General features: G+C 40.7%; 1 protein-coding gene and 1 long non-coding RNA gene across 2 annotated transcripts in view; one reads left to right on the top strand and one right to left on the bottom strand.

The window, feature by feature from the left end:
• LOC123967660 (asialoglycoprotein receptor 1-like) overlaps nucleotides 1-12953 on the bottom strand; it is a 62945-nt gene that overhangs the window by 44721 nt on the left and 5271 nt on the right. The gene's annotated exons all lie outside the window — the stretch shown is intronic.
• Nucleotides 5002-5838, top strand: LOC123967670. Its single transcript, XR_006824310.1, has 3 exons — nucleotides 5002-5175; nucleotides 5270-5344; nucleotides 5433-5838. It is a non-coding gene; the product is annotated as an uncharacterized LOC123967670 (long non-coding RNA).

Genomic DNA, 12953 nt, shown 5'->3' with positions numbered 1-12953 from the left:
ACCAAATAACCAAAATCATGCCAATGTCCAAATACAACTGGACCTAACTGTGTACTCTCACTCCTGTAATCTCAACCTCATGAAATTATTTGGGAAACATTGGCTTTCCATTGATATTATAATTATAATTTATATTATAATATTAAAATCAATGTCTTAAATGAATTAACCTTGTAATAACATGTATTAACACGGTTTCATCTTTCTTCTCCCTGTTCTTTCCAGCAGCACCAGGCTCGTGTCTCCTGGTCTCATCTGGGGCCTATGACCGGGTCTGCTTCTGACGGTGGAATGTCCTCAACAAAAACAACCTTACTTACCCTCTCCCTGTAAATAATATATAATAAAGTGTTTTGTTGAATGCAATATATATTTTGCACTATTGACCAGACTTTTCTCTTGACTTAAACTGAGCAGCTTCAGTTATTTGTTGATATTCACTTGTTGGGGATGTTTATGTGAATGTGTCTTAACACAACAGTACATTAGGACATGTGATATACAGTAGACTAATTATATATATTCTGCATATGCAGCACATTCTATGTATGTATTTGTGTGTTCCGAGGTATAGTTTAGCCTGTGTTTCGGGAAAGATAAAGGGGTAACGTTACAATAGCCATTTTAAAATAAATTACAAAGCAGTAATTATATGGATTGTTTTAGGAACAGAGAAATTCACTCAGTAGGCTAACAATCTCTGCAGTTGCATTTCAACAGATAACACTGTTAATGCTGTCTCTCCGTCCCTCCAAAGAAAAAAATCACTACTGGAAGTACAGTTAACGTAGTAATCAATGAACATTATACGTCACACCTCTTCCCTCCAAAATTAAACACAAAACGGATAATACTGCTTTCCCGACTCCCTAGAAGAAGTGCAAGTATATATGTAAGTATAAGGATAGTAATCAAAATACATTATGCCTTAATATATATGCTGCAAATATAGTCGCGGCTGGTTTCTGTCCCACCTGAAACTGTTCAAAGTGGTTGACAGCGCAGATTGGTTGGAACTACTGATGATCAAAGAGTGACGTAACTCTCTTATTTAAGGGCTCTGGTTGTTATCACGTTGAAAGTGACCAATCATAAGTGGGTCAGTGCCCTCCTTGGTTTCCGCCCCCAAATTCTCAAGAGTCATGTAAACTCCAATCCTATTGGCGTTGCTAGAATGGTAGCGTGTGACGGCGTAACTGGAGGTGTATATAAGCACGCCAGCACACCGGACACATTAGCTTTTTTCTATTCAGCAGGCATTCTGGCATGTTTGAGACTACTCAGAAGAAAGCTACCACAAGACGAAATTACCTGGAAGGAGAAGCAGAAGAGATGGCTGGTGAGCAGTTCAGGCAGTGTGTCTTTCTATGCCGCGCTACATCACGGCTGGGGACACTCATGCCCTGTGTGTTTCCTGTCTGGGGATGCCGCATGCCCAGGCAGCTCTCGAGGGGGCTGCTTGCGGCCATTGCGAGGCCCTGCCCCTGAGGGTGCTGAGGTCCCATGCGGCTCTATTTTCAGAAGACGGATGCGCTCTCCCCGTGGCTCAACGCCCCGCCTGAGGTATGGAGTTTGGAGAGGCTTGCACAGTCTGATTCTGAGGAGCTAGACGTGCTAGACGGAGGATGACTTCCGGGAGCCGAGTCTGCGCTCCTGCCCGTTATGCTAACTGGCACATCAGATCCTCCTGTGGTCCCAGCAGAGACTGCTGTCCCTCAGAGCGACATATACGTCCCTGGGACCCAGAATCAGGGAGCAGACCTGCTGTCGAGACAGGGGATGAGGCCTGGGGAATGGAGACTCCACCCCCAGGTGGTGGAGTTATTATGCGAAGAGTTCAGCCCCATAGACGTGGACTTGTTTGCGTCTCGAGAGACTATGCACTGTCCCCTATGGTTCTCCCTCTCGCCCCCAGCCCCGCTAGGGCTGGATGCCATGTATGCTTTTCCCTCAGTCGCTCTGCTCCCGGGGGTTCTGGAGCGGGTCCATATATATATAATATATATATACACACACACATACATACACACACACACACACACACACACATATATATATACACACACACACACACACACACACACACACACGTTCCCGGCCTCATCCAGGATGGTGATATTCGGCCTACAGACGGGAGCTTAACACGCTCAAAACTGTGGAGATGTTTGTGGACTTCAGCAGGAGCCCCCTTGATTTGAAACCTGATTTAAAAAGACAATGTTTCAGATGTGGTCTATCAATATCAGGTGGTATTTTGTACAAATGTAGAACGACTTCCGTATAATTTCACTTTAAACATAAGTGGCACATTGTTAATTTCAACCCTGTCAGCTGGGAAAAAAGTAACACGATACAAGCTAGATTTTCTGTGTTACCTTTGTATTTAATAAATAAACATGACAAAAACATCTTTTGTCCTTTATCTTTAAAAAAAAAAAAAAATTACATTTTTATTTTAAATATTCAGTTTCAAAAGTAACCTGACAGCCCAAACTTGAATTGTTTAGAATATTTCATATTATATTAAGGATATATTATAAATATACAAATGTGTGCACCTAAAACGGGGGAAATGGTTAGATGGAGATTGTTTATACCTGACATGATTAAAATAAAACTTTACTGATCCTGCACTGGGGATATTTGCATGTTGCAGCAGTTTCAGAAACTTTCAGAAAAATTAAACATAATTTAGAAAGATAAGACAAATGAAAGTAAATAAAATCATGAAAATAATTAAAAAGCTATTTACAGAATAGGCCTAAACAAATTTCACATTTTCAAATTAATTTAAAATAGTTTTAGTAAGAACAGTATGAGTGATCTGCATTTTGAGTGCTTTTTACTGAAGCTACTACACTGACTTGAGACAGGCCAAAATAAATCTCAGCTCTCTCTTAATATAAGCATGCAGCTTCCTCTCCTAGTCCAAGGAGAAGACTTAATGTGATCTGTACCTGTGGTCTAGTCTTCTCCCCAACTATCTCTGCCCTCCTCCTGCATTATCTGAACAAAGCGCATGGCATATGGCATGTGTTACATCCCAAGGTCTAGGGGTGTCCTGGATGTAACGAATGTGTGGCCTCCCACTCTTCCCATTCCCAAACAAGGCCAGCACACAGTAAATATAATATAGCAGTTTTTATTATTTACATCAGAGATGAGCAGTACCCAAAACAACAACAACAACAACAACAACAACCAAAACACTAAGAAAACCTAAAACTTTCCTAAAGCCAAAACCAAAAGGTAAAGAAAAGACAAAGCTCTAAACTAAGCTTCTAAGTCCAAAAACAGGAGAAAACAGTGCAAACAAAAAAGGGCTTCTGACTCCTACTCAATGCTAGTGGCTGACACAATATAGCTACGACAAAGAAAATTGCTTCATAGCAAACAAAAATCAAATACAAAACCAGGCTGTCATAAGAACAGAAAGACATAACGCACAGTACACAGGCTCAGGCTGGGAATGGCAGAGAGAGAGAGGAGTTCCTGTCAGTGAGGCTTAAGATGGCTGCTGTCATCCAGGTGACCAATCAGGAGACTCCAATCAGCTCTGCAGGACCAATCCAGTGTGCCCACCTGTTCTCCATTAGCTGCATACACACACTCTAAGGGAGGAGAACAGCTGACATTGCAGGGGGAGATAAAAACAAACAAAATATGACCCCAGGGTCATTACACATGCGACTTTATCAGCTTACCTGAGACTACTGTTTCTAATAGAGATGTCCAGAAACGCCTTCTCATAAACATCTGGCTGAATCAGACCTCTGTCTTTCTGACCCTCGCTATTGGCATATTCTGTTGGTATAATATGACATAAACATGTTTTAATAAATGCTGCAACACAGAGAAAGTCACCACATTAGCAGTAGGACAAAAGTAACATTTGTGGTCAGGTGTAGCGGGACAAAAGAAACATTTGTGGTCAGGTGTAGCGGGACAAAAGTAACATTTGTGGTCAGGTGTAGCGGGACAAAAGAAACATTTGTGGTCAGGTGTAGCGGGACAAAAGTAACAAGTGTTACTTTCGTCCCGACAGGAACTCCTGACATATAAACACGATTTATTTTTACACTGAAAAACTCTGACAGGGCACACTTCAGGGTGTGTTAAAGCACTAAATAACCTGTAGATGAATCCTTTCTGTGACACATGAAACAAGAGACACAACTTGCCATGCTCGAAAACAGTTTTTCCGAAGACGGCCGCAGGAAACGATGATGAAATCATGCGATATTTGGCGGCTCCATCAAGGGTTGCGTGCTGAAGGAGCTTAGACTGCAAATGCAGTCAGGGCTTCAAGAAAATCACCTTGTTATTTTCTCCCCGTGTTACTTTCGCCCTGGTTTACCCCTACTTCCTGCGCCAGCTCAGGAAGCTCAACCTGCCTAAGGAGCTGCTGATCTACTTCTACACAGCCATCATCCAGTCTGTTCTCTGCATGTCCATCACTGTCTGGTTTGGATCTGCCACCAAAAAGGACAGGAGCAGACTATAATGGACACTCAGGACTGCAGAAAAGATCATCGGTGCCAACCTGCCCTCCATTCAGGACTTAGACATTTCCAGAGTCAGGCAGCGGGCAGGAAACATCACTGCAGATCCATCTCACCCCGGACACAACCTGTTCCAGCTTCTCCCCTCTGGTAGGCGCTACTGAGTACTGTACGCCAAAACCAACAGACTTAAGAACAGTTTCAGCAATGTACAATCCTGAGTCAAATTCCTCGTATGTGTACACTTACCTGGCAATAAAGCTGATTCTTATTCTGATATATAATAATTATTTTCAAATATAGTTGGATTACATCTCAGAGATAGAAATTAAATTTGAAACTCCTCTGACCAGAAGTGTACCAATGTGGCAGGTTGAGGGTTTTTCTCCCTCCCGCCACTAAATGGCACTGCGCTGGTGCCTTGACAACCGGATGCCACTGCTGTGGCCTATAAGTACAGGTGGTGATGCACCTGTGTCAGTCTCTTTCTTACCTGGACTGGGCATTTTGGCTGTTGGTGATGGTGATCCGGCGTTGTGGTGTGCTGATGCGAGTGCTGTCACAGCTGTTATGGCCTGCAGCGCAACAGTTTAACCGGTGGTTAATACCCCTAAACCTGCAGCGTCGCCGGGCGGCGTCCTGTATGCACGCGACATTGCTCTCGGTCCGTGTGGTAAGTGTGCTGTCTGCTGGCATGCTGATGGAACTGTCTGTTGTGTGCAGGTAGTGTATCACGGTTAAACACAATGCTCCCTTGATTGTTTTAGAGCGAATCGTTGCTGTGCGGGCTGTCTCGATCTGGCCTTTGGCTGGTTATGTGTGTGCGCTGGGGAACCGTGGGGGTATGTATGCATGTCTCGTATTGTATTCCATTTGATTGAATATATACCATGCGAAATATAATATAATGATGCTAAATCTTCCCTTCAGTGATCTGCTGCACTGCGGCCTCGGCGGGGGTTTGAACGGCGGCTTGGTCTGTCTTTCTCGTGCCTTGGATTTGGGTGTCGCTCTCTCTCCCCCTGTGGGATTGCCCTCTGCCTGGTCGGCCCAGTTCCAGCTGTGTCTTGGCTCTAAGCGGGCTGCCGGTTTTAGCCTTTTTTTTTGTTGGTTGAGTCTAGTTATTGTATATTTAGTTTATACAGTTGGCATTTTGTGGTGTGTGTTTTCAATTTTAGTTGGTTTGAATTAACTGATCTGTACGTTTTGATTCATTTTGGTGTGTTTTGCTTTATCCTTTTAGCCACTGTGTATTTTAAATATTATATTGTATATTAAATTAGGCCCATACTTTTAATTTTATTCAGTAATGGCATGCCTTCTTAATTAGTATATGTAGTTGGTATGGTTTCTTTTTTTTTTTGATAAGTTACTTTTGGTTTGGTTGTTTCTAATTAGTACTTTTTTAATAAAATTATCTGTTTAAATGTGAAAGACTCTCTGCCCTGGCCTTATTTCATACGAACCTGTGTGACCTATCAATATTATTACCTAGGGCGAAATTCTCTAGGTGGCGTTGTTGGCAACTTATTTAAGTTATTATTACGTATTTAAATAGAATCACAGCCTCGTCTTGCTACACCAACAATGTATATACCGGAAAACTTCAATTAATAGCCGAGTCCCACATAGCCTCCAACCTCCTTTACTGGCCTGGTGTGGGAACACATTTTGACAAATAAACGCCTGCCTTAATTTAACACCTGGTCTGGTTTTTATAGAAGTTCTGGATATATAAAACCTCTTAAACCCCGCGGGGTCACCCACTTCAGCTGCTTTTAAGCTGCTCAGATCGTTAATACAAATATTAATGTTTAAATGTATGATCAATATGGACATGCTGAACATCGTTAGATCGGTTAGATTCTCCACAATACCACTGTCAAGTTCATTTAACAGAAACAACAAGACCCAAAGTCTAATTCTTCTAGATTTACCGGTGTAACCTGCCTGGTACAAGACGAAAAGGGGGGGAAAAGTGCTGACTCACGTTAACTTTGAAATGCTCGTTTAGGCCTCTCGTTAAGCCTGAATGTGTCTGTTCCTTTATAATTTAATATATTCTTTTAGTCTGTAAGGGTCCACCGATCAAAAGAATGAAAACAGCTTTTCAGAAAAATGTATCCAAGTTGTGAATCCTGTCATGTGAAGTCCATCGCTCTCTGTCTGCTAACTTCTCTCATCCTGCACCGTGTTGTTTTCATTAGGTTACTGCCTTCAAAATAAAAGCGCATAAGCAGTCTGTCGAAGCTAGATCAAATAAATGACGTGTATTTGATATTATTTGATCATTTTTACATAAGTATTAGTATGTTTGAAAAAAATTAACTGTTTCATGGTTTCAGTTTTGTGCAAAAAGAATTAAAGGCCTGTCCCAAATAAACACAGGGTCAATATAGTGATTTTAGCAAATAACACATATATCCTTTCATGCTGCTGCAGTTCACCTTTAATCAACTGACAGTAACAACTTCATTATCACATCAAGTTTGAAAATGTCGAGGTTGATCACTGTAAAGTGCTTTTGTCTCAGTATCTTCTTTCAGAATGAAAAGTAATTTTGTGCGAGTTAACCAAATCAAGAGGGTATCTTCCAAAATTAAAAAAACTTATTTACTTTTTATACTAAATAGTCAGTTGTAATTGTCAGTTGGATTTCTTAATGGTCAATACAATCAGGATGAATGATTACAGGCAGCAAAACGTGTTTCAATATTCTTATGGGCACCTGACCGTTTTTTTAACATGGACTTTAAAATGTGTGAACCTATTCTTAAAGAAAAAGGCTTTTTGCCATTGTGCTAAAAGCAGTAGCATTAGAGGTAGTAATAGAAATTAAGCATGGCGTTAGTTCAGACAGGCAGCAAAATCAAGCTTATTCCAGCACATCAGCTGACAGCTCAGCTGATTCCTCTCTTAGCATTAATTGCCAAATTCCATACAAGGCGCTTATTTAAGCTGCCGTAGCCTACCTGCCTGCCCTCGCTGCTTCCTGTGCAAACAGCTCATTACCCACCGCCACACAAGCTCCACCTTGCAGTCTGTATCTGATGTGGATGTACGATAATTATCGATCCGATAAGTATTGGCCTATCAGGCATATTTCATTATTGGAAGCATATCAGGAAGTGAATTTGCCCGAATAGAATCAAACATGCTAACATGCGCCGCTCCATTGTTGCACTCTGGGCGTCATGTCGCTGTGCCCGGATAAAGCCACACAGACGCATTTCAGGCAGCTAGAGCCAAAAAAACATGTTTGGATGTTATCACCTACATTGTCCTTAGGAGCTTAAAGAACTCTTTCAGGTTGAAAACAAACACGCTTTCTACCTCCTGCCCCTCCGACACCTAGGGAGGCAAGATTGCATCTGTTCTGTCTAATGCGCACCCTTACGCGTTAAATGAAGTGCACAGCCCCCATTCGACGAACTGTTCAGCTGCTTATATCTCAATGACGATTGGTAAAGCCCTATACAAGAAGCGTCTAGCTGGCTGGCTTTGTGAAAGTATCTCACAAGTGTATTTAGCGGGCTGAATATTGAAGAGATTTGCACAACGGCATTGTGGTCTTCGCCGTTTCTGTTTGTGTGCTTTTGCCTCTTGGATGTGTTGGGCTCCTTTTCAGGGTCCGTACTCGCAGGTGCGACCCAGGATTTGTGATTTGAGAGAGACTATGGTGTCTACTGTAGATTGCCGGTTGTTCGGGGGAGGACAACACACACCAACTGTGAGGGGTCAGGACAGTCCGGGTGTTCAGATCTGGCTGAATCAGATCCCTCTTGGTCATGCCAAACCCCTATCAGTCTAAGGACCTTCTAAGGAGTTTCACCATGCCCTATCACTTAGGATGGAGGCACTTTTGGGCCTGTGGCTGGTGGCCTTTGGTCGATCGTTTCGGTGAGAGGACCTGTGGACTTATGGCTCTGCGGACAGTCATCAGACTTCACCCACTGTACCCATAGAGTCCAGCAGAGGGCGGAGCCTGTGTGAGATGGAACAAAGGTTACAATATAGTAACCCTAGTTCTAGTAGCACAGGTGGAGCCCTCTACTGATGGAGACCTGCTGCTCTTCTGCCGTCTGCCTCTGAAGGTGTGGTCAGATGCTAGGGATGGGTATCGCTACTTGGTACCTTTATGGTATCTACCAAAGCAGCTCGGTATCGAGTAGAATCGAAACGCCTCCAGTCAAACCAATACTTCAATCGATACCTAGACCTACTTTTTGTAACCAGATTGCGTCAAAAATGACTATTTGTAGGGTTTTGCGTGCAGCCAAACACGTAAGCGACACACCGAAATGTGCCTGCACCATAAACTGTTTAAAAAAGGCCTGCAGGCGCCGAGTCCATGCATGATTTTAACAGCCGCTCACCTTCGGCTGCGGTCTCAGGCATGTTCGTCACTGTTGCAAGTTTATCACCACAAGCTTGGCTTTCTGTTGGTTTCATCTTCTGATCATTTAACACTTCTCTGTACATTTTTATTTGCTGTTCACATCACCTGCCACTGATTCATCGCTGCGTTCCATCACATCAATTTAACGCTTTTGCGGCGCAGCAGCGATCAGCTGATTTTACTCACGGAGCCTCTGGCTGAAGCTGCTTCAGGTGTAGTTGGTTTGATCGGCTGGACGTACAGCCTCTCCTTTCCTCTGTTTGAGTCTTTAGAGTAGTTAAGTGTCTTGTTTAAACAGACTGCTTTCTTGTTTTATACTTCTGTCATTTTTTTGGAGGTTTGTGTCTCACCACTAATGGAAAAAGCACTTGCGGAGATCTTTATTGATCAAAAGTTAACAAAATCATTTTCCGTTGTTTACTTTCAACACATGTATAAAAAAAATACCTTAAATTCGTTTCCAGCAACTTATTTGGTCACTACACTATTTCATTCATCTTTCATTCAAATATAAAAAACCATAACATTTCTGTTATCTGTAAACTTTGGGAGTTTTTCACGTGAACAAATTGTTATTATACATTCAGGAATTTCCTGTATTTTCACAAATATTATTTTTCTTATTTAAAAGAAAAATGGGTTAAATTCAAGTTTAATACTGTTAAAACATTTCTTAAACTTAGTACAATTAATAACAGTTAACCGTAACAAAAAACATTTGTTCTGTAACTTGACATAGATTTTCTTGTTAATTGACAAATATCTCCTTTAATTATGGATATTTGGAAAATAAAAACATTGAATAAATGTTATTTTAATCGGTATATAGTGTCTACAAGTATTGCTAAACTGTTGAAACACAGTTTTGATCATTGGAAACAGCCATAATTACTGTAATTTCACAGCTTTTGACTTTTATTATAATTCTTAGATTACAAGTTCGATTAACATAGTATATAATTGCCCCAAAGTGGTAAAATTACAGAAAGGTAATAATTAATTTATTGTTAAATGAGGGGTTAAAAAAATAAAAAAATAAAAAATAAAAAAATAAAACTTCCTGTAAAATTACGGGTTTGTGATGAAAAATTTATTTTCATGTCATTTTACAGATACTTTGATTGAAGAGTCTTAGCTATAGGTGTATTATCAAAACCTAAAATAAACATATTTAAATCCTGTTTTTTTATAATAACAAATTACCACATGTTCACATTTTACATTAGAGTAATATATATCCATTTATCCTATAACAGAGACCAGAAACCCATTTTGAGTTATCTTGTACTAGGGTTATTTGTGACACTTTCAGACTTCCTTAAATTTACTTTATTTGAGGAAACTCAGACATTTACATTTATTAATTTAGCTGGAACAACTAGGGGTTAAGTGTCTTGCTCAGGGACACAATGGTGGATGGGTCACAGTGGGGGACCAAAGGCATGTGTCTTATCTATTGCGCCATCACCACCCCACGGACCTTTTAAAGTAACACCACAATACAAATTCCCACATCTGATACTATTTATAGATCATTTATTCAGTTCCATGCTCACAACAAATAAGCCACACAAGTGAAACATTTCAGTGTAAAGAATTGTTCTCCTGAAACAAAAGTAGTTTAGTTTTTATTTACCTTATTGACAACAGATCTATTCATTAGAAACCCAATTTGGTCAACATAAAGAATATTTTGGATACTGTTAGTAAGTGTAAGTGCAATCTGAATGTAAAGTAATTGGAAAGTATTTCTTAATGCTGGCATTTTGCTTTGATAGGACTGTACAGAGACATGAAAGGCAAAGGAGAGGGGGAAATGGTGGTTTTACATACAGTGAACTTAATGCACAATCCAAAGACTTCTTCCCTGGTTTCAATATGATATTTTATGACTTTCTAAAGCCAGGTTTTGTATCTGGTAAATGTTGTTACGGCTGTATGTGTTTCTCTGTGCTGTGCATCCTTGTTCCTTTTCTGTCCTCTAGTTCTGCCCCAGGAGCGCTACAGCTGATTGCTGAATTAGGTCCACCTGGCCTTGCAAGGCAGTGCACAACTGTGTGCACGGGAGTTGGGGAAGTCCAAAATTTCGAAATTAAGTTGGTATACAAAAAAGATGCTAATATATGTAAGTAGAAAGACGTGCGAATGTAAAGTTTTTCTTGGCAGTCCAAATGATTCTATTTGTTTGCTAGTTTTTGGTATGCAAGCCAAAAGTACATTTTCCGATTCGACTGACTTTGCACAACAACACCTCTGGATGACCTAAAGAAACCACTTGGGTTCTTAGCTCATTTGGAAAACATAAACAACGGCAAACAAAATCAACAGTATATCTATCCAAGGTCTGCAAGACATTAAGTAAGCTTCCCTTAATAATTGATATGGTGAACAAATTCTGGAGATGTGTTAGTCCATAGCCCTCTCCACTGAATTGGGGAAGAATTCAAGTCTGGTGGCTACATGGCTGCAAAAATGACAGAGCAGATAACCACTCCCCCTCCACCACCAGCTCTTCCATTAAGTGTGAGCAATAAGAAAAAGGCAGATGATCTATCTAGCTTGCCGTTCCTTACATTCAAAAAGGTTGACAGCGTTTGATTTACAATAAAACTGCATTGATAAATAGGACTGTGTGATCTGACGGTATACACTATATTGCAAAAGTATTGGGACACCCCTTCCGAATCATTGAATTCAGATGTTCCAATCAAGTCCATTTGTGAAATTTCCTTACTATTAAATATTCCAAGGTCAACTGTTAGTGGTATTATAACTAAGTGAAAGCGATTTGGAACAACAGAAACTCAGCCTTGAAGTGGTAGGCCACATAAAATCCCAGAGCTGGGTCGGCGCATCTGCAGAAGCTGCCAACTTTCTGCAGAGTCGAGCTACAGACCTCCAAACGTCGTGTGGCCTTCACGCCGCCACTAAACACTAGTGCAGTGGAGACGTGTTCTCTGGAGTGACGAATCACGCTTCTCTGTCTGGCAATTGGGATAAGTCTGGGTTTGGCGGTTGCCAAGAGAATGGTACTGGCCTGACTGCATTGTGCCAAGTGTGTAAAGTATGGTGTGGGGGTGTTTTTCAGGGGTTGGGTTGGCCCCTTAGTTCCAGTGAAAGGAACTGTTAATGCTTCAGCGTACCAAAACATTTTCATGCTCCCATTCTGTTCCAACATGACTGCGCACCAGTGCACAAAGCAAGGTCCATAAAGACATGGATGACTGAGTTTGGTGTGGAGAATTTGACTGGTCTGCACAGTCCTGACAACAACCTGATAGAACACTTTTGGGATTAATTAGAGCGGAGACTGCGAGCCAGGCCTTCTCATCCAACATCTGTCCCTGACCTCACAAATGTGCTCCTAGAAGAATGGTCCAATGAACACACACACAGCTGATTACCTGTTTTAGAACAGTATTGAGGTGTTTTTTTAAGAGAAAATCTAGTATTTGCAGGTGTTGTATCATTTTTTTTTACAATATATATTGATTACATTAACAAGATTTTTATGTGAAATTATATAATAAAACTCAATTAAAAGCAGCTTATAAATTTAAATTTTAATTTGTATTATAGCAGTGTTCAACTATATTTAAAGGTAATTTAATTGCTTTTACAGGTGTATATGTTCTTAATTAAACACTAAAAGCCCCAAAAATTGCACATGATTTTATGTAAAATTAAAGTTACAGACTGTATTGTCATTATGGAATATTACAGTATTTTTACGAGTTGGTCATTTACTGTTATTTTACGGTATTTTTCTGGCGCCCGTTCATCATAGCACAGAGACAGCATTGGTGAAAATTACTAACAACCTCCTTATTGCATCAGACAAAGGACTTGTCTCTGTACTGGTTTTATTAGATCTTAGTGCTGCATTTGATACCATTGACCATCAGATCCTATTGCAGGGACTGGAACATTTCATCGGCATTAAAGGAACCGCTCTAAGCTGGTTTAAGTCCTATTTATCAGATCGATTTCAGTTTGTACATGTTAACAATGAGTCCTCCACGCATGCCAAAGTTAGTCATGGAGTTCCACAA

This window comes from Micropterus dolomieu, linkage group LG03, assembly GCF_021292245.1.
Source record: "Micropterus dolomieu isolate WLL.071019.BEF.003 ecotype Adirondacks linkage group LG03, ASM2129224v1, whole genome shotgun sequence".
NCBI classification, from domain to species: domain Eukaryota; kingdom Metazoa; phylum Chordata; class Actinopteri; order Centrarchiformes; family Centrarchidae; genus Micropterus; species Micropterus dolomieu.
This window is presented reverse-complemented; position numbering and strand designations above follow the sequence as displayed.